Below are 21,211 nucleotides of genomic sequence, written 5' to 3'. Positions count from 1 at the left end.
CACGAACTGCGGGGGCTAGTTTCCCTCATTTTCAGGGGCTGGTCGACGACGCATGGGCGACAAGGAGCGGCGACGGGGTGAAGTTGAGCGACGAGACGTGGGTTGCGGATAGTCGCGTGAAGACGTGCTTGTTTGGGGACCCGGACCTTCATAACGAGAGCGGGGGCGATCTATGTAGTTCGGTGAACGGGCGTCTGAGTATCCTGGCGCGCGACGGCGGCAGAATCGGGCGATATGACCAGGGCCACCGCATGCAAAACAGATCGGCCGGTTGTCACGCATTTGCCAGGGATTTGCAGGGATGGGAGCAGACCATGTCATGGACGGCTGAATCGGGGCTGCAGCATACGACACACCATGGGGTGGTGAGGGCTGTTGAAGCTGCTGCCGCTTTACTACCTCAGCGTAACTAAGAGGCGCGGCGACAGGTTGCTGCCGAATGGGAACCGGCATGGCCTCGGAAATCTGCTCTTGAATGACGTGTCGAAGCACGGGAGCCAACGGGATTGGTCGCAGCATTTGCTGCTGTTGTGGGAGCTCCTGACGCTGAGCAAACGGCAGGGGAGACAACTGACGGGCCACCTCCTCACGCACAAATTCTTTCATTTGTGCGATAAGGTATGACTGGTCAGGCATGATGTCCAGTGCAGCGAGCGGTTGACTGTACGTCTGAGATGAACGTCGGGTGAGAGCCCGCTGTCTTCTCAACTCGTTATAGCTGTGGTAAAGAGTTACAACTTCAGACACAGTGCCAGGAGACGTCGCAAGAAGCATCTGAAAGACATCGTCGTCGACGCCCTTCATAATATGCTGTATTTTGGCACTTTCCCTCATTGAGGCATCGGCGCGCCTGCAGAGATCGAGTACGTCCTCAATATAGGCGGTAAAAGTTTCATTCGGTTCCTGTGCCCGTGTGCGCAGCCGTTGCTCGGCGCGTAACTTCCGCATGGCAGGGCGACCGAAAACGGCAGATATTGCCTCCTTGAAAGCAGACCAGTTTTCAAATTCCGATTCGTGGTTCGTATACCACAGCTTCGCCACGCCAGCCAAGTAAAAGTTCGCGGTACTCAAGTTAGCAGCGTCATCCCACTTGTTGGATCCACTAACTTTTTCGTAGGACGGCAGCCAGTCCTCGACGTCCTGGTCTTCCGTACCCGAAAATACTGGGGGGTCTCGCTGGCATACGGGGCCGGGACAAACGGCGGCCGGGAGAGGTGGCGGCTGTTCGGCTGCGTCAGCTTGCATGGTCGAGTGCAACGTGCGGGATCGGAGTTCCAGGGTGCCGACGATGTGCGTACCCAGCACGATCCACCAAATGTAAGGAAGTTTATTGAGCGAGTCCAACAAACGGGCGGTAGCTCGGAACAGTGAGCAGGGAGAACAAGATGGTGGTCTTCGAGCGCCGGTCTCGTGCCCACCGCTCTTGATGATGATCGGTATGTCATTCTCTTCCTTTCTTCATTACATACTGTATATTTGCACAAATGCATATATTTTCTGACAGGAGGTCCCCTTTCAACTCCATGCTCTGGGACCTCCTTCTGTATGGTTGTGTAAGCATGTATATCCACTCATTAGAAAAATAAACTGCAAACACTGAATAAACTCGGCTCAGGTCCTCAATAATTTGTTGTAACTCGTCGCCAGTGTTCCTGAACAGAACAATTTGTAAGAAAGACTGTATGGTTTACTGACCAGTATGATGAGCATTATCGAATTAGCGTGCTGTGTTCACGCGTAGCAGCCGGGCACACAAAACGCCTCCGTCCGCGCCTGCTCTTCTATAGCTGACGTGTGAGTTGATGTTGGAGGCGATATGCATTCCAGTCACAAGTCAAGTGATGCTGCCGGGTACAGTGACGCTGCCAGACACAGGAACGGTGCCAACGATCGGGGATCGAGGCTGCCATCCATCGGATGGCAGGAACCAGTTCCATCATAGCCCACGTGCCAGGCAGGATGCCTGTTGAACTTTAGCGGATTAGCCTGCTGCGGTGATGCACAGAGGCTGGGAATTCATTGCATAATGCCGTCGTCAAGGTATTGTCACCAAACACTCGCCGTCATCCCATTATAGTCAGGTTGTGTTCATCGGAGAAGCTTCGTATTACCATCGTCATCATTTAAGAACCATCCTCTTAATGTCGTTATGCTGGCATGGTCACACAGCGTTTGTAGTTCTACTGACGTCATTGCTGCTTCGTCATTTCATTGTCGCCACTGCGTCGTCAGCCTTCATGCTCATGGGTAACATGGACAAGTAGTTGTCGTAGCAAAATGGGACGATAATTCAAGTATGCCACATATAGACGAAGTAACGAAAGTCTCAGAATGATCACTACAGATTATAAATAAACGAGACTTCGCTACATTGCTCGAAAGCTCATGGCATTACTGTCCACTGTCCTCTTGAGATAAGTTCTGCCGAAATGGCATGCACCCGCATGTATTATTCACATGTTGTCACGACTACTGTCATACTGAAACATTTCCGCAAACCGATACTTCACTATACACTGACGGCAAGGAGGCAAACTCTGGTCGACATCCACGTCTTCTTCGACTCATGCAGAATAAGCCTGAGAACACTGTGCGGCACGCCGCCGTGTCTCAATCCGCCACGTGGAGTTCATTTTAAAAGTTCCTTCCTTAATACCAGGCTTAACGAGCAAAACTAGGTAAGGAAAAAATGCGGAAACACCTTCAGTTCCAAATAAGCGGATGCAAGGAACACTTGCATATTCGCATGACTTTATGGCCAAGAAGGGAGGACATAGCGGTGACCCCATTGTGTAAGTGCTGAAGGGGAACACCATGACGGTAAAGAAAAGTACTGCGAAACCACTCTTAGCTACATTTAGGCCGCGTAGTAACAAACAATGTTCACGGGAAAACGCTCCTTACGTGATATCCTCTTTGCCTAGGCGCACATGCACTGCTAAGCCTGGGTGCGCTGGACAACGTGCCAGCCGCGGTGACTGAATTTTGCTGCCAAGAAAATGGAAAACGGCTGCAAACTGTGCTTTGAGCGCATGTTAGAGAACATCTAGTGGGCAAAATATTCCTTCAGTTGTCCACTACAGTGTGCTTCAGAATCATATAAGAGGTTTTGCCACGTAAAGCTACAGAAGCTTTTTCGGCGTACGACAATGAAAACCCTTCATCGACACTTTATGATATTTCTTGTGCTACAAGTTTAGCCACAGAAATTACTTGTTAAAAAGCGGTGCTCTTGAAGTTCTTCTTCACATTCAATTATGGAACTGTCGTTCGCTATGCCTGCTCTAAACTATTTTTCTTGCATTATCAATTTTATTATCATCATTATTTCTGTTGTAAACTTGATCTGTAGCAAAAAAGTGTCTCTCACAAATACCAGGCTCTGTGCACTCTCTTTAGCTGCTGCTTATTCTGCAACCATATATATACACGCTTAACCGCGATGGGTTGATGTGCGCAGTACGAATCTGCTTCCAATTACTAGAGAGTGCCAACTGAATGCTGTAGCTAAATATACCTGATATTGAAGCCTCCATAAAAGGCCATATATTGAATATATTGTGGTTCACCGGCGGTTGATGAGATTTACTGCCATATGTGTGACGACGGAACACTTCTAGCAGAAGAAAAAAATAGTGTGACTACTTATCCGGTAAAAAGAGAAGTGACGTCATTTTGTTCTCAAAGATGCGAAATTTGTTTTGGTGCATGCCACTACAGCTGTACATTCGGATGCCACGCCATTCGACTTGATGGGCCTTTCGAGCTTTCAGCGTGGTAAGAGATGAAGCAAGAGGCAGCCGCACGTGTTTCAAAATCGCACCCCTGAACAGAACATACTTTCTTTGGAGGTTGACGAATGCATTGGGTTGTAGAGTGCTGGTCCCATCGTCGGACGCAAAGGCCGTCGGCCAGCGCAGCAGCATGAAAATAGCTAGAGTAAACAATTACCCGGCGGTCGCAACTCACTACCATGGACTGAACAGGATAGGAAACGATGAAAATAGCCCCAGCATCACATTCAGACAAGCTTCGAGCAGCAAAACGTATGAGGGGGGTGTATTCTAACAGGCGAACTTCGCTAGCACGCGCTTCTGCACACCTCAACGGCTACATTGTATTGGAACTGATAGCGGCGTCAATGCCCCCTCTTATGGTGGGCGCCAAATAAAGGTATTTGTTGATAATGATAAAGTAAAATATAGTTATTTTCTTTTTACGCCACGGGTACATAAGGTTGACTAGGAATTTAAATTTCGTTGAATGAAACAAACTGTCTTGATATATTTAAAAATCACATTTTGTCTTTCCCAATGTTTGCTCCCTCCTCACATAGACGCGCTTCAATCGCTACTCCCCTAACCACCCTTGTGATGCCGGTGACCAGGTCTTCTGAAGCGCTGTTTGCCCAACGCTTCGCGACCTATTTGGATCTATCTTGGAATATTCGACAAAGGACTAGGGCACCAGGGAAGCAATTGCAGTAATCACTGAGACTGATAGAGCCTGTCACTAACCAGACCACCAATGCCAGCACACGCATGACTTCTGTGGAAAATGCCCGTAACATCAGCGGTTAAAAAAGTCCCATTCTTTCAGTAAAATATTTTTTTATGATATCATGGATTCAGTTACGGATTATCTTCTTACTGGCGACCAAGCAACCACGGATGAGAGGACAGTTCAAATTCTACGTTCACATACACCAAGCTTTCACTGGGCCACCAGCGCTAGGCGACGTTTGTACGAAAAAGAACCAGGAATAACTATTTAAATACGTAAGCGTTTCTATGCTTACCCAATGAAGAAACAATAAGGAAATAGAATTATTGCAAAAAACAAAATAAATTCAGAAGGAAAGAAAATGGGCCGCAGTCCACACTGTCGAGGTGCTTTGCCAGCGAAGCTGTGGGATCACCGGATCCGATGGACTATAGCATGACGTAGCCTTGAACTGGGTCATGCGGAGGCTGAGGAAGATGTGGTTGTACATACTGACATTGCCGTTCTTTTCGTCGCTCATCGTATTCGCGGAGATCTTCAGGCGTCCTAACTGTGCACTGCTTCCTTTGGGCAGGAACCAGTGCGCCCTGCCTAGCATGAGCGCGACGCGTATGTGCATGTTGACGTTATTGTTCCCATCGCCGCACTCATCGTGTTGACGCTGCTCTTCATGAGTGCTAACAATGCGTAACCTTCCCATAGCGATATCCGAAGAAAAATTAAATCATTTACAAGGCGGGTTCTTCTATTACATATGGAATTGTAGTTACGTCACTCCCTAATTGGTATGCTTCAGTTACCGAAGACGTCCTCCCGGCAACTGCATATTTGAAGAGCGCCTCCTCTAGCTAGGTGGGTGCGACGTCGCTTCCTATAACATTGGAGGTGCCCTGTAGCGTTTGCGAGACGGCGCTGCGCGGTAGCGCTCGTAACAGTACCAGACCAACCGCTGGAGTCACGTGACTCGCGTTGGCACAGCTTGCTGCTGGTAGGCCAAGTCGGTTACAGGAGGTCGCGGTCTAGTGAGACTTGAGCTAATTAAGAACTGTAGAAATAATGAGCACGACAACTGCCTTCAGGAAACGCTCCGCTGGTTTTTTTCTGAGGTACACAGTATGAAAGTGCTGACCGCAAACTGCCGACCACTACAGCGTAACTTGCTAGCGCTTAATCCTTACTGAAAATTGTCTTAGCAACTCCTCACTCAAACTGGTGTATGAGCGGTATCTCGTGGAAAGGCACGCTTGGGTACGTTAACACACTAGACGAGCATTGTGGCATGCTGCAATGGCGCATCACTGAGCGAAACCTGCGGTGGTCAGCTGACTGAACGAGGAAACGGCACGAATTTTGTGCGCTTTCGCATAGGTACCAACAAAAGGACGTAACCTCTGGGAGCTTTACACGTGGCGGCACTGCCTCCAGTGCGTTGCAAGCTTCTTCCGCGCGGCGGCCTCAGGAACCGTGCCAAGTGGACAGGTGTGAAATGGAAAGCGAAGCGCATGTGGTTTTTGGTTCACGTCACAGGTATCTAGGTAAAAGGTGCGCTGATCCGAACCATAAAACTCTGCATGAACATCCGTCACTTCGGGTGCCTCGCTGTGGGGGTCATGTCCACTTGCTCCGGAAATCTGGTTTACCTCGCAGCAGGGGCCATTGCCGGCTACTCTTTCTTGGAACCGAGGCGGATAACCGACTGGTGTCCCACCACTACCACTCGGCAAACCTGCTTTTACTTTTGAATAAACCAAGTCGAATCCCCGTTATCAAGCTTTCAAAAAGCGTTCTCCTTGACTCCGCGAAACCAAACTCGCAACAAGTGTTGGCTCAGGATGTTTACGTTTGTTTTCGAATACTACTTACCGACGACATCGCCCCTACTCATGCTGACAGAGATGATGCCACAATGACTTCTGTCGTCGCCGCAGAGCTTCAGCTTCCCAGCTTCTGGCCCAAGAATCCCCAAGTTTGGTTTATGCAGGTAGATGTCCCTTTTAAACTGCGGTGAATCACTTCACAGACAGCGAAGTGCATGCACGTAGTCACTGTTCAACGCTCCGACTTTGCCGATACCATAGTCGACTTGTTAGCAGATATGCCTTAAGGTACTGCATACAACGACCTGAAAGGCACGTTCCTGCAGCACGTCGAGCCATCGGAACGCAAAGGCTCCAACAGCTCCTCTCTGAGGAAATCGGCGTCCAACAGCCGTCCCACTTTTGCACCAGTGGCGTCAGTTGCTGCTTGAGCACTCCGCGAAAGAAACACAGCTTCCAATTTTGCGCTAGATGTTCTTGCGACACTTGTCACAGTCTGCACGCATGGTACTTGCGTGTTTCGACGAGATGAGTCTCGATCGGGTAGCTGCACTCGCTGACCGCATATGCGACTGCTCATCAGCGGCACAACTTTATACCGCCGCTGTGAGAGTTTCAGAGGCAGGAGAACAGCTCTTCTGACTGCAGCAAACAGCCAACCGTCCTACCAGTGCACTGGAGAAGTTGACGACGGGTGGCAACATTGTCGACCAACTTTGGCGCAACTATCCGCCATCACAGTCTCGCAGCGCACATAGAAAGTCGCTACGGCAGTTGTGCTTTCGCGAACAAGCAAGTTGTGCTGTTCGCTTTCGCGAACAAACAATTTCCTGCACCTAACCCGTTTCGTGGATGGGAACTGCGCCGGCCAGCCGCTAACGGCGGCATGACACATCGACCCTTGCGCAAGCCGTCTACTCCCTAGTAGTCAACCGCATCACCGGCACACGCCTCCTCGTCGACACTGGAGCCGAGCTGGCTATCGTTCCTGCCACGGCCGCAGATGGCTGACACGGCAAGTCCGCACCCATGCGCCACGCATTGAATACCAGTGCCACCGCGTCGTATGGACTTTGGTCAATAACGCAAGACATCGGACTCCGTCGCTCGAGCAGATGGGCGTTCGTGAAGGCCGACGCCAGTTTTGTCATACTGAGAGCGGAAATTCTGAGCCATTTCAAGCCTGCAGTGAGTGCTCGCGATCGGCGCCTAAAGGACAACATCACCTCCCTCGATGTACTTGGCCTGCAGTCCAACCTCACTTCATCTGGCATCCGTACGTTTCGGCTAGTCTTAACATACGAAATACTTGCTGAGTGCCCGCAACTCACGAAACCCCGAAACTCTGGGCTGGCCATGAAACGCAAGGTGCCGCATCATATCACCTCCACCGGCCTACCTGTCGCCGCCCGCTACGGAGGCTAGCTGGACGGAAGTTGCAATTTGGACGGCATGAGTTGGAACACATGTTTCTGCTGGCCGTTATTCGGGCTTCCTTCAGCAAATGGTCTTCATTTCTCCATCTGGTTCCAAAGCAGGACATTGGCAACTCGCGGCTTTGTGGTGATTACCGAGCATTAAATGCCGTCACTATTCCGTATCATTATCTCCTTCCCCACATACTTGACTTCTGCGCTCGTCTTGCAGGAACGAAAATATACAGGAAGATCAATTTAGTGAGCCAAATTTATGTCGAACCCAGCGACATTCCGAAGACAGCAATTACTACTTCATTTAGACTGTTTGAATTTCTCCGTATGCCTTTCGTTTTGAAGAATGTGTCGCAAGCTTTTCAAAAGTTTTTGGACGAGGTTACGCGAGGACTCCTGTTCATTTTCGTCTGCATTGCAATATTTTCTTTGTAAGTCAGCCGGAGAAAGAGCACATTCGACTTTATTTAAGAGACTGGATGAACAGAGCCTTGTCCTAAAGCCTCAGAAATGCATTATCGGAGTTTAGGTCATGGATTTTCTTGGCCATCGCATTCCGCCCCAAGGCATCCAGCCACTGCAATCACGGGTGCGGGCCACTCGCCAATCTTGCTTTCACTTTTGAATAAAGCCAGTCTGCTCTCCGTTCTTAATGTGCCCTATTCAAGGAGCGCACATAGAATTATTTGCATTCCTTGACTAGGGCAAACCCAGCTGTCAACAAATATGTTGTACTGCCGGTCCAAAACATATGTCAAAGGAGGACAGTTTATATCAAGGCTTTGGCGAAAGATATGGTGCTGGTGGAATAAAATCAATATAGACAACATTTATAGCCGACTAGAAGCATTGCAGACATCAATAAATGTTATACTTTGCGAAAATTAAATGCCAAACACGCTACATCTTCGATGCGTTCGGTGGTCGCGGGATGCGCCTTTCGTTGTGGCGCTCCTGCCCGATGGAAATGCCGCCAATCTCTGAGGCCGCATACTCTTCGCCTCACGCAACGCTGATAGATAATCAGTCAATGATTTAGATAAGGACGATACGGATTGGCACGGGTTTTCATGGGGCTCATCATGGTTGCTAATTGTTCGACAGAACAGCAGCTTGAGCTTGTTGGTTTTCCATCCTGGTGTTAACAGCGTGAGACGCAGACAGGGACACGAGACGAGAAAACGACACCAAGAGGCTGTTAAAAATCGGCACTCCTCAGCCTTCCCGTCACGTTTCCGTGTCTACGTTTTGCGTGATTAACACAATAACGTTTCGACGCGGATAGATAGGGCGCTCAAGAGCGATGAGGGCTTATAATGATCTGAGGAATTCTCATCAGGTTGATACAGATAAGATGGATGCGTAAGGATCGATTTTGATAGGCTTGATCACGACCGATAAGGGTTAATAAAGGCCGGATAGAGTGCGATAAAATTGATAACGACTGGTCAGATCAAGTTTGATATTATTAATTACACCGGGCTGTGTAAAGGTTAGGAAGTGCTGCTATGCTTATGCATACTCAGAGAACTCCAATGCAGATTTTACACGCATTTTCCCCCTCACGGTAAGAGTAATTGCGATCAATATTCAACATTATATTTGATTTCGTGAATATTTTGTGTATAGTACAAAATGTGAGTGCTCTATGCATTTTATAAAAGTAAATGCCCATAAGCGACATTTCTCACCTTTTTAATTTTGTTAACTCCAAGAAGCACAACCAACCTGAAGCACCTTTACGCGTCATGTAATCAGTGGAGGCCTTGCACTGCCAAAGTCAGATGTTTAGACAGAAATAGCAGCACTTCAGGGCATAGGGCGAAATGAACGTCCAAGCGCGAGCTCCCACGAGGTGAGGCCATTTCCAATTCTCAATGTTTTTTCTACAGCTATTCGGTCGTGCATTAGAGCTTTGTCTTTAACTTGTCAAGATTGCGTCTAACTATAATAAAACCCGCCGTAATTGCTTAGTAGCTATGGTTTTGGGCAGCTGAGCATCAGGTCGCAGGATCGAATCGCGGCGACGGCGACCGCATTTCGATGGCGGCGAAATGCGAAAAACCGGTGTACTTAAATTTAGATACATGTAAAGGAATCCAGGTGGTCCAAATTTTCGCAGTACCTCAGTGTGGCGTGCGTCATATTGAGAAAGGTATTTTGGCAAGTAATACCCCATAATTGATATAGATATAATATAAACCTGACGTTGTATTTTAGAAGCTTTTTAAGCCGTTTGTTGTAGAAAGGCCGCAAAAGTGCAAAAGAATACGGTCAGTACGAGCGCTCGAACGTCTTTCTAGAACAAAAAGAAAACCGCATGCTCTTCATGGTAAAAAGAAAGCTATTGACAACGCCCTTGCGCGTAAAGCAAGAACTACATTCGCAGCATTGTTGTGGCAATTGGCGTTCGCCACTGTCCTCGTAAGCGAAAGTGGCTGCGAAAATTGGAGGTCATGATGAAATATTTGCACTTGTTGTGAAACAGTGTCACGTATAACAACACACCAGGAGCTTTAGAACTTCCACCGTAGGTAAATTTTGTTTCACAATAAGTTAGGTGGGACTGGTTCATTGCCTGACTTATTATTTTACGAAAGCAAAAATAACACTGGGCATGCCCTGATCTTACCTATAGTTTGAGACTTTTTGCGTGTATATGCATTAATTTGATATGTTTTTTTGTTTTACTTGTCCCCACAACAAAATCTAATTGATCCTAAAGCCACAGAATGCTAGAGCAAGTTGAATGTTATGTTTAACTGAAACGTACAGATGTCATGAGGAATGAAAGTCGAAGAAAACAAGCCAGAGTATACGGGCACAAAACCCACTTCGGCATTGCAATTGCGGTGCTTTAACGAATTCTGCTTGTCCGATGATAACACCCCCAGCGTTTTAGCCAGTCTAGCTGAACTATAAGGCAGCAAATGTGGAACGTACTTTTTACCGAGGGCATCGCCTAGCAGGTGAGCTTAGAAGCAAACAACTATCCATAAATACTCGTTTTTTTTATTTCATAGTATCACGACTGCTAAAAATTCCAAGGCCCCACAGCGGAATGAACATGGGGATACTAGGGGCTGGTACGAATGTACGAATGGTACGATGGTACGAATGAAAATTGAAGCTATAGAAAGCATAGAGCCGCTACCTGTCATGTTTATTTGTAATACAGAAATACCAATTCAAACGAAAATTGAAAACGACGCTGCAGGCGCGAGGACTGATATCATATCTTCCGCAATATGTATATACGATGTAGAAGTAAGGAAACCGAGGGCCTGATGGTGATTAGCCATATCCTAAGAGGTCAACATATCATCACATCAAGGACTGTACAGGGGAAATATTCTGTAGTTCTTGATTGAGTCAAAGAATTGATTAACGAGTGGAAAAGAAAGTGGATCCAAAACAACTGGCCGCAGGTTGGATACTAACCCACATCTTCGTATTACGCGTGCGCTGCTGCTGCGAAGTGAGCTACGGTGGTGCCGTTTTACCGACCACAATTTGGGGTATTTATGTTTGGCTATTAAACTGGCCTTGCGAGTGCAAGCCAGCGCCACCAATTACGGCCTTGGTGGTGGGTGAGCAACGTTCTTTCTGCTAGAAGCGTGAGATGTAAGATATATATATATATATGCAGCACATATTTTAAGCACTTTGAGCCATAAAGCTAATGAACATGAAATAACATTGTGTATAATATGTGCCAACGTACCTTGCTTTCTCATTCCAGTGATAGTTTCTCACTTCAAATAGATTCAGTTTCTCTTGGTTTGCTAACATTTGAGCAAATACTGAACTTTTGATAAGAAAAATGGTCATTTTCTACCAGCAATTTCCCATTTGATATGACAGCATATTTGACTTAAGCAAACAGTATGTGAACTCAATGTGAACCCCCCTTACACAATGCCCCATAGGGCCTGTAAGGTATTGTAAATAATTAAATAAAGAAATCCCTAAAGCGTATGATATAAAGACTGTTCCTATTAGTTGAAGTAAAATAATAGCTAAACTAGTTGTTGCAAGGACAAGCACGTTCCACATCAACTTTCTCAACTGCGATAAATTAACATGCAAAGAAATGGTGTTCGTTGTTCGAACAGCTATTACCTGTAGAGGTACTGCAGAAATGCTACCAAAATAACGCCGCTCGTGAAGTGTTCAAGTATTGGAACATAGGCCTTCACTGCTGTCCGCAAGATCAGGCGAATCTCTTTTATGTCAACTGTGACTTCGTTAGATTCTTAGCCTGTCGGTAGCTGCTGCCGTAAATTCTCCGAATAATAAATTATCTATTCACGTGCCTGAGTTCAAAGAGCATCAATGCATGCTGCAAAGCCATCTGTTCGGAATTATAATGAGCTATAGCTCGCATTAAACGTTTCTTATTAAACAGCAATATATTCGCCCTGTTTAGCGATGCTTGTACAACACTGGCTAGACATAATAATTACGATAAATTTTGGTCACACAAGCTATCGGTACATTACATTTGCAGACGCAAACGTTTGATGGAAACGCTGGCAAAGAAAGATCCAAGATGTTTCCCAACTCCAGTTTGGTGACGTTTCTATTGGTGTACAGCAATACCAATGGAAGAGAACCAGCCTGAGTGACACATACGCCACACCGGCTCAAATGTAATAAAGACAGTTAACGCGGTTCCTCAATGTAAAATGCTTCGTGTACAGCTAAGTAATTTGAAGAAGAAAATACTGCGGGTCATGTTTGTCCGACATATTCACACTTCCAGAGCCAAGATGTGTATAAGTACCCAGGAAACCACGAGATTATGGATTCCGTTGCCTATTGGTTTTTTGCATCTTTGTGCTTGATTAGAGCAGCTTGACGACAGTGCCACTAGCCCTTAAGCTCAACCGTATATGTAACTTCACCGACAATGGTGCCGTAGCAAACGGCCTGCCTTAAATAGTAAAAACGCGTAGCCACCTCGCAATACTGTCTGCTTGAGCCATCCTGCAAAATATAAGCAGGTGGGCCTTGCAAGGACGAACAAAGCCTATATCGCTAAGCAACGCCACTTTCGCTACGAACAAACTGGATAGCCGTAGGTTACAAGGCTTGCTGTCGGAGTATGGACTTCTACGCGTGAATTCCAGGAAGATCATAGACAATTCAACAGGCACAATGACAGCCTCCGTGTAGGCGACCCCCACCGTGGTACAGCAACGAAATGAGCTACCAAACCTCGAATAATTACTTGCAGACCCCACGCGATTGCACATCAAAGGCTTGCTACATTGAATAATTGGAACTTTAACCACAAACTACACCACATTTATTTTGGATGATATAACATAAACATATGTTCAAAACCGAGAGCATATCTTTAAATAGGGGTCTTGTTTCAGAATCGTAACAAGAATTTATTATTAAAGGTTCGCCGATGTTACAGGCATTTCTAATATTGAAAAAGGACCCAGCGTCAAAGACTATATTAGGACCTCCTGTACAAAAATAATTATGAGCCGTAACAAATCAAAGCAACATTAGTGCAATAATAAAGTTGCACACTGCGAGGAAAAGAAAGGTAAAAGAACTAAATACAAAATTAATTATGAGGAAGTGCCGGCTTTTAGCATATTTTATGGTAGTAAGCTCAATCAATGGTTGACAGAAAGATTGGATAGATATAAAAAAGACGAACCTTTATTTGTGCTCTTACGTGAGCTCTCCTTAAAAGAGGATGCATACAGCAAACTATATTAATAGTCTGTACATAGTAGGTACAGTTTAAGTTCCCATTTAAATTGACATTCAGAACTCGCAATTGCTTTATGAGTGTATATGTGGGTCATATCGATATGGAAGTGAATTCTACCATCCCTTACCATAGTTAGTGTGCACTCGTGGCAAAAGAAAACTGTTATTGAATGCGAATCTGGTGGTGATATAAAAAACCAGGTTATATGGTGAAAATGTGATAGTGGTAGCCATTAATTTACAAATATTTAACGGAATGTACCCAAGTTCTATTTGGTGAGTCCAGAGATGGTAAGGCTCTTATTCTCGTGTAGAAGCGATTCGGCATAAGCAAAACGTGAACTCCGTGTAATAATTCATATGGCTTGGTTCTTAACTATCTGGGGAGATGCAGTGTTAAATTTGTGTGCGTTCTCCCGACATAGCATACCATAAATAATATAAGTAATAATTACGAAGAAGAACTAAACCAACCCTCGTAGACAGACGAAACTCCGGGAGAGGCTCGGTTTTTTAGCTATTTTTAGCTTCAAATATTCTTAGCTCATTCCACAGTATTGATCAGTTAACTCCGTCCGTAGTAGTGGGCCGATGCCGGAGGTTGTGCAGCCTGCAGTTGCCAATGGTATGGGTCGCTTGGTATGTGCCAGCATCGTAACACCGCCGTCGTCTCGCTCTCGAAACTCCGTCATTGTTACACCAGCGTTGTCATACATTCGTCGCCTCGTCATCTGTAAGGAAGAAGAATGGCACTGGAAAACCCCATCGCAACTGTATGACTCGGAGCATGAAGAAGATAGGGCACACTAAATAGCACTGTCGCCATGGTGTATCGCGCGGCGAGTTCGCCGATCTAGTTGAGCGAGTGCTACTGCCGCTGCGTTTCTGGTTCACTCTTGACGAGTCCGATAAACCTCGTCACACATCTCAGGCCATTGCCATCATGTCACTCTCATCCAATCCTTCCATCATTGTCATGCAGCGGTCGTAACACCATTCTATTCACACACACGTCGTCAACCTGTAGTCGTGACACAGTGGTTGTCATCCCATTGTCCTTACGCCAGCGTTGTCATACCGCACTGTTCCATAGCTGTATTCCTTCTTTGTCATTCCGTCTCTGTTATGCTGTCGTCATTCAATCGTAATTACATCTTAACATCGTCCTTATCATACAGTGGTAGGGATGCATTCATCATCACCTTAATTTCACTGTGGTCGTTGTTATCGTACTTCCAGAATCGTTGTCCAACTCTTGTTATACTGTCGTCATCAAGTCCTCGTCGTAACTTTATTGACGTCATATCGGCGTTGTTATGCAATCCTCGTCACGTCTATCTTCAGCATTTAAGAATAATCATCCCATTGTCATGCTTTCGGCTTGTGAGCGCCTTCGGCTGCATCTGCGTATGCATAGGAAACCGGCGTGCTCTCGAGAGTTGCAGACTGGCGTAGTAGTTTTGCAGCAACCGTCCGTCACTTTGTTGTCCCTGCCATGGGGATCATTGCCCCTTGTTCCGGAAATCCAGTTTGCCTCGCCATGGGGGCCATTACCGCCAGCTCTTGCTTGGAGCGGAAGCGGTTTCCCCAATGAGGCCCCACCATTGCATCTCGGCAAACCTGCTTTTACTTTTACTCCCCATTCGCAAGCTGTCAACACGTTTGTTCCTTGCTGTCGCCAAACCGAGCTCCGAACAAGTGGTGACCCACGAAATTCATGTTTTCTTGTGAACACTAGCCTTAGACGACGCTACGATTACGCCTCCTGTCATCGCCGCAGCGTTTGGCCCAAGAATACCCGCGTTTGGTTTATACAAGTAGATGCTCATTTTCAACTCTGGCGCGTCAATTCACACACAGCAAAGTAGCTGCACGTCGCCACGGGGCCACCCTCGAAGATGGCCGATGCCATAGACGACTTCCTTGCGGGTACGCTTTTGTCCACAGCATACGACAACCTGCAATGCACGTTCCTGCAGCGACCAGAGCCATCGCAACAGAATAGGCTACAACATCTCCTTGCCGAGGAACTCGGCGACGAACGATCGTCAGAAACTCTGCACCCATTGGGCCAGACACTGCGTGAGCAATCCGCTAACGAGAGCCACCTTCAAATATTGGGTGAGCTGTTCTTGCAACGCCTCCCCTAGTCCGCACGCATGGTACTGGGGGGTTCCGTCGAGAAGAGTCTCGAACAGCTAGCTGCCCTCTTTGACCGCATATGCGGCTGCTCATCGTCGGCACAGTTACATATCGCTGCTGCGAGAGTCTCAGAGCTAGCAGAGCGATTCTCGCGCCTGGAGGAAACAGTCAACTACCTTACCAGTGCACTGGAGAAGATGACGACGGGTGGCAACACTGGCCAATAAATTCAGCGCGACCATTCGCCTTCACAGGCTCGCCTCGCGCCGAGAGATTCACCGTGGCAGTTCGGCTGGTACCAGCGTCCCTTTCACGAAAAAGCAAGTCGCTGCCCCCAACCTTGCTCGCGAACGGGAAACACACCTGCCAGTCGCTAACGACTCTCGCGCAAGCCACTCATTCATTCGTAGTCGACCGCAACACCGGCACCTGCCTCCTCGTAGACACCGAAGCCGAGGTGTCTATCGTTTCCGCCACGGCAGCAGATCGCCAACGCGGCAAGTCCATGCCCACGCTGCACGCAGTGAACAACACTGCCATCGCGTCGTATGGGCTCCGGTCAACAACGCTAGACATCGGACTCCGGCGCTTGCGCAGATGGGTGTTTGTGATCGCCGACGTGAGCTTTGCCAAACTGGTAGCGCACTTCCCCAACCGTTTCAACCTAGATTGGCGTGTTCGCGATCGGCACTGAAGGAATAACGTCACATCCCTCGATGCATATGGCCTGCAGTCCAACATCACCTCATTTGGAAACAGTACGTTTCGGCCTGTATCAACGTACGACAATATACTACACAAACTAAAGACAAGATACTTGCTGAGTACGCTGATTTCACGGTGCCCGAAAACGATGCGCTGCTCATCAAACACAAAGTGACGCACCATAGCACGACCAGTGGCCCACCTGTCACCACTCGGCCACGTAGGGTCACAGGGATGCGGTTGGAAGTCGCGCGTCGTGAGTTCGAACACATTCTACAGCTCACCGTTATTCATCCTTCCTCCAGTAATTAGTCTTAACGTCTTCATCTGGTTCTAAATCAGGACAGTGGCGACAGGAGGCCCTGTGGCGATTACCGAGCCTTGAATGCTTTCGCAACTCTGGATCAATATCCCCTTCTCCACATGCATGACTTCGGCACTCCTCTCGCAGGTACTAAAATATACAGCAAGTTCAAGTTGATGCACGCGTACCACCAATCTCCTGTCGAACCCAGCGACTCTCCAAAGACAACAATCACTACTACACTTGGCCTATTGGAGTTTGTCCGTATGCCTTACGGTTCGAATAATCCGGAGCAAAGTTTTCAAAGGTGCACGTACAAGGTTACGCGCCGACTCCAGTCTAGTTTCTTCTACCTTAACATTTTCGTTGCAAGTCGCACAGACGAAGAGCGAGAAGAGCTCCTTCGCCTTCTATATTAGGGACTGGATTAACACGACCTGGTTCTGAAGCCCCAGAATGACATTTTCAGAACTGAAGCCTTGGATTTTATCAGCGATAGCATTTCACCCCAAGGAATCCAGTCACTGTTTTTACGGGTGTGGCCATTCGAGGAATTGCTCTCTCGAACCTGCTCCAGAAAGCTGCGTGAGTTTCTGGGGCTCATACAATTTCACAAGCGCTTCATACCATCCTGCAAGCAAGTTCTTCAGCCGCCTATTGATCAACTGCGCCGCGACTCCAACAAAAAACGTCTACCTTGCACTGGCGACTGCAGTGTTGCTTATTCATCCGTTGCCCGACGCTCCAGCACGCCTTAATGTAGACTCGTTGACCACGGCCGTGGATTCAGTGGTGCAGCAGGACCATGGCGCAGACTGGAGGTTGCTGGGCGTCTTCTAAAGGCACCTCAAACCTACAGAAGCTCGCTACAGCACCTTCGGGCTATTTATTGTCCACCTATTGTGCTGTCAAGCATTCCCGTTTTTTTTTCTTGAAGGTTGTAGCTTTTACATTCTGACGGAACACAAACCATTAACCTTCGTTCTCAAGAAAAGCAGGTCCTCATATTCAGAACGTAAGCATCGGCATCTTTCCTTTATCTTATAATTTTCTACCGACAGCCGCCATATCATTGGGACTGGGCTGAAAGACGACGATGACAGACGCGGCATGACGCTGGAAATAAGACGCACGCTCGAGGGTGAAAGAGAAAGAGTAAGTGGACGACACGAGAGCACGGGAATTTGGAATGATCCACCCATTTCTTGGTCAATCTCCCATCGTAGGAAGGAACGCTGCGAGCGCGGAGCGAGCGGACGTGCCTCACATCGGCTCCGGCAATTTTCCTCCGGTTTACCAAAAATTCCAAGGGACCCCGTGAAATTTTGCCTCTACTAGACGGATAACATCACCCGGCGCCCGAAGAAACCGCTCTGGAGCAGGTGGGCCATTTTTGGGGGCCTTTTAGGCCCATTTTTGTCTCCGCCACTTGACCCAGCTGAGCCTAACGCCCCGGACTCGATCTCCATCGTTCTCCGCGACTGCCATGGCGGCCTCTGCTTGGCGCGGGTACAATTCCGAGACGATGACATGGTCAGAAATTGTCGCAGAAGCCCCGTCTTCGCTTGAAACTTCCACTCCGATGGAGGAGATAGTGGATGAAGGCGTTTTATCGTTGGTGGCACTTCGTAAATGCCAGCAACGCTCGAACACTTTGGCGGTCAACGGACGCTCTATGAGTTCCGACGTTTCTGTGCCTACGAATCCTGAAAAGTCCAACCCTCAGCTCTCCCAAGCAGCGGGATCGAAGAAATGGTGGCCCACCGCTATGCCTCGACTCCGCAAAGAAGATTTCACGATTGTCATCAAGCCCAGAGTGACGATCTCCCTGAAGACAGCCCTGCAGAATGGTGAGCTTGGTGCTTTGCTCTCTGCCTATGTAAATCCATCTTCGGTGGACACTCTTAGTGTCTGGCCCATCTGGGACCAGAATATTGTCATTGCCACCACTCAAGACGTCAATGTGGCGAACGCGCTCGCTCGTGAATTTACACTCAATGCTTCGAAAGGCCCCATCCCGGTGGTCGGACACGCCAAAGTCAACGGTGAAGTCTGCAGGGGGATTATTACGGTCCATGAGCAGGAAACTGCTACCACCCTGAAATCTAAAGTCCAGTGGCGCGGAGGAGAGATAGCCTTCATCCGCAAGCTGGGGAAGTCGACGATTGCCCTGCTCACATTCGTGGGACACAGAGTACCGCGTTACGCGCAATATAACAGTGTGGTGACTGTGGTGCGCGAATATAAGCGGACTATTCCCGCGTGTTTCAGATGCGGCACCATCGGTCACCGTACGGACTTATGCCCGAATCCTCAAGACAATCGCTGTGGACACTGAAGCAAAATGGTCGCAGTCCTCGAAGACGGCAACATGGCGCCCCACCAGTGCACTCCTTCCTGCATCGTGTGCGGTGGGGCTCATCTTACGGGATCGCAAGACTGCAAAGCCAAATTTCGACGGCTGCAATAACCGGGCAAGCCGACCGGTCAACGAACCCAACCTCGGACTGCAGGGCGCTCGGGATCTGACAGCACTTCAAAAGCTCCCACGACTAGCAACAAGAGGACGAAAGGCACAACCGGACCAGCGCCACCGGCGGGCACCTTGCCTGGACGTGCCCCCAAGTCACCTCGGTCAACTAACCCGAAAGCGTCAAAAAAGAAAGCAACAAAATCCCTATAAAGAAAGGCGTCAGACAGGGAGATACGATATCTCCAATGCTATTCACAGCATGTTTACAGGAGGTATTCAGAGGCCTGGAGTGGGAAGAATTGGGGATAAAAGTCGATGGAGAATACCTTAGCAACTTGCGATTCGCTGATGATATTGCCTTGCTTAGTAACTCAGGAGACCAATTGCAATGCATGCTCACTGACCTGGAGAGGCAAAGCAGAAGGGTGGGTCTGAAAATTAATCTGCAGAAAACTAAAGTACTGTTTAACAGTCTCGGAAGAGAACAGCAGTTTACGATAGGTAGCGAAACACTGGAAGTGGTAAGGGAATACATCTACTTAGGGCAGGTAGTGACCACGGATCCGGATCATGAGACTGAAATAACCAGAAGAATAAGAATGGGTTGGGGTGCGTTTGGCAGGCATTCTCAAATCATGAACAGTAGGTTGCCACTATCCCTCAAAAGGAAAGTGTACAACAGCTGTGTGTTACCAGTACTCACATATGGGGCAGAAACCTGGAGGCTTACGAAAAGGGTTCTGCTGAAATTGAGAACGACGCAACGAGCTATGGAAAGAAGAATGATGGGTGTAACGTTAAGGGATAAGAAAAGAGCAGATTGGGTGAGGCAACAAACGCGGGTAAACGACATCTTAGTTGAAATCAAGAAAAAGAAATGGGCATGGGCCGGACATGTAATGAGGAGGGAAGATAACCGATGGTCACTAAGAGCTACGGACTGGATTCCAAGAGAAGGGAAGCGTAGCAGGGGGCGGCAGAGAGTTAGGTGGGCAGATGACATTAAGACGTTTGCAGGGACAACATGGCCACAATTTGTACATGACCGGGGTAGTTGGAGAAGTATGGGAGAGGCCTTTGCCCTGCAGTGGGCGTAACTAGGCTGATGATGATGATGATGACATTCCAAGACGGGGACTTTCCGGCTCTCGAAGGCCCTCCGTCTGGCACATCAAAGAATACGTCTCAGCCCAAAGTAGGCAGCCGAGACGGACCTCCTCCGCCTGCCCGCACTCCCCTACCTTCTCCCCCACTAAGGATTCCTCCTCATCCCCCCCTTAATTCTGACGTCGCGCACCTCCGCCGTGAGCTCGAGACTCTCCGGGCACAAAATGCTCAACTTACCGCGAAAATTCACGCGCTAGAAACGGCTCGGTCCTCCCCGCCCCCTGTCCATGTAGCTCCGGAACCGATGCAAGTGGTGCAGGCGGACCTGACACCCTCTAGCTCATGACGTGCGTTTCACCGCCCTCCAAAACGCCCTTGCCGAATTAACGGCTCAAATATCAAATTTTGGCCAAATTCAAGGCAGCCTTCTCAAGGCGGTCATAGCTACGGTTACGGCCGCCGTGACGGCCATCATTAAGACGTGGCTAGAGTCAAACCCCCAGATTTTCCTCCGAACGGGACCCCTCAAAGACGCGAACCGCCCATCAAAATTCACCCGACCCATCGATCTAACCGAACTCTAGGAGGAGCCAGAATCGCTCCAGCTGCAGGTTACGGAACCTGGGCCGGCTCTCCAAGGCGATCTCCCTTCAAATCAACATAGCTGCGTCCCCTCCCAACCAACTCCCTAGAGGGCGGCGGCCCCCACAAAGACAGCAAGCTCTCTCTCTTGTACAGTGGAACTGTCGGGGTTTCAAAGACAGGACGAAACGCGCCCACTTAAGGGCGTACATTGCAAGTACTGCGGCGTACCCCGCCGCAGTACTTGCACTGTAAGAAACCGGGGCTGCGGTTAAGCTTTCAGGCTATAACGCTTTTCAGCGAGACCCGTCCACTTGTCTCCTAGTCCATAAAGGGTACACAGCGCAGGAGGTTGATCTCGACATAAATCTGGAATATTCGTACGTGATGGTTTCTGTCCTCTCCCTGCGGC

The sequence above is a fragment of the Dermacentor andersoni genome, chromosome 8 (assembly GCF_023375885.2).
Source record: "Dermacentor andersoni chromosome 8, qqDerAnde1_hic_scaffold, whole genome shotgun sequence".
Lineage (NCBI taxonomy): Eukaryota > Metazoa > Arthropoda > Arachnida > Ixodida > Ixodidae > Dermacentor > Dermacentor andersoni.
This window is presented reverse-complemented; position numbering follows the sequence as displayed.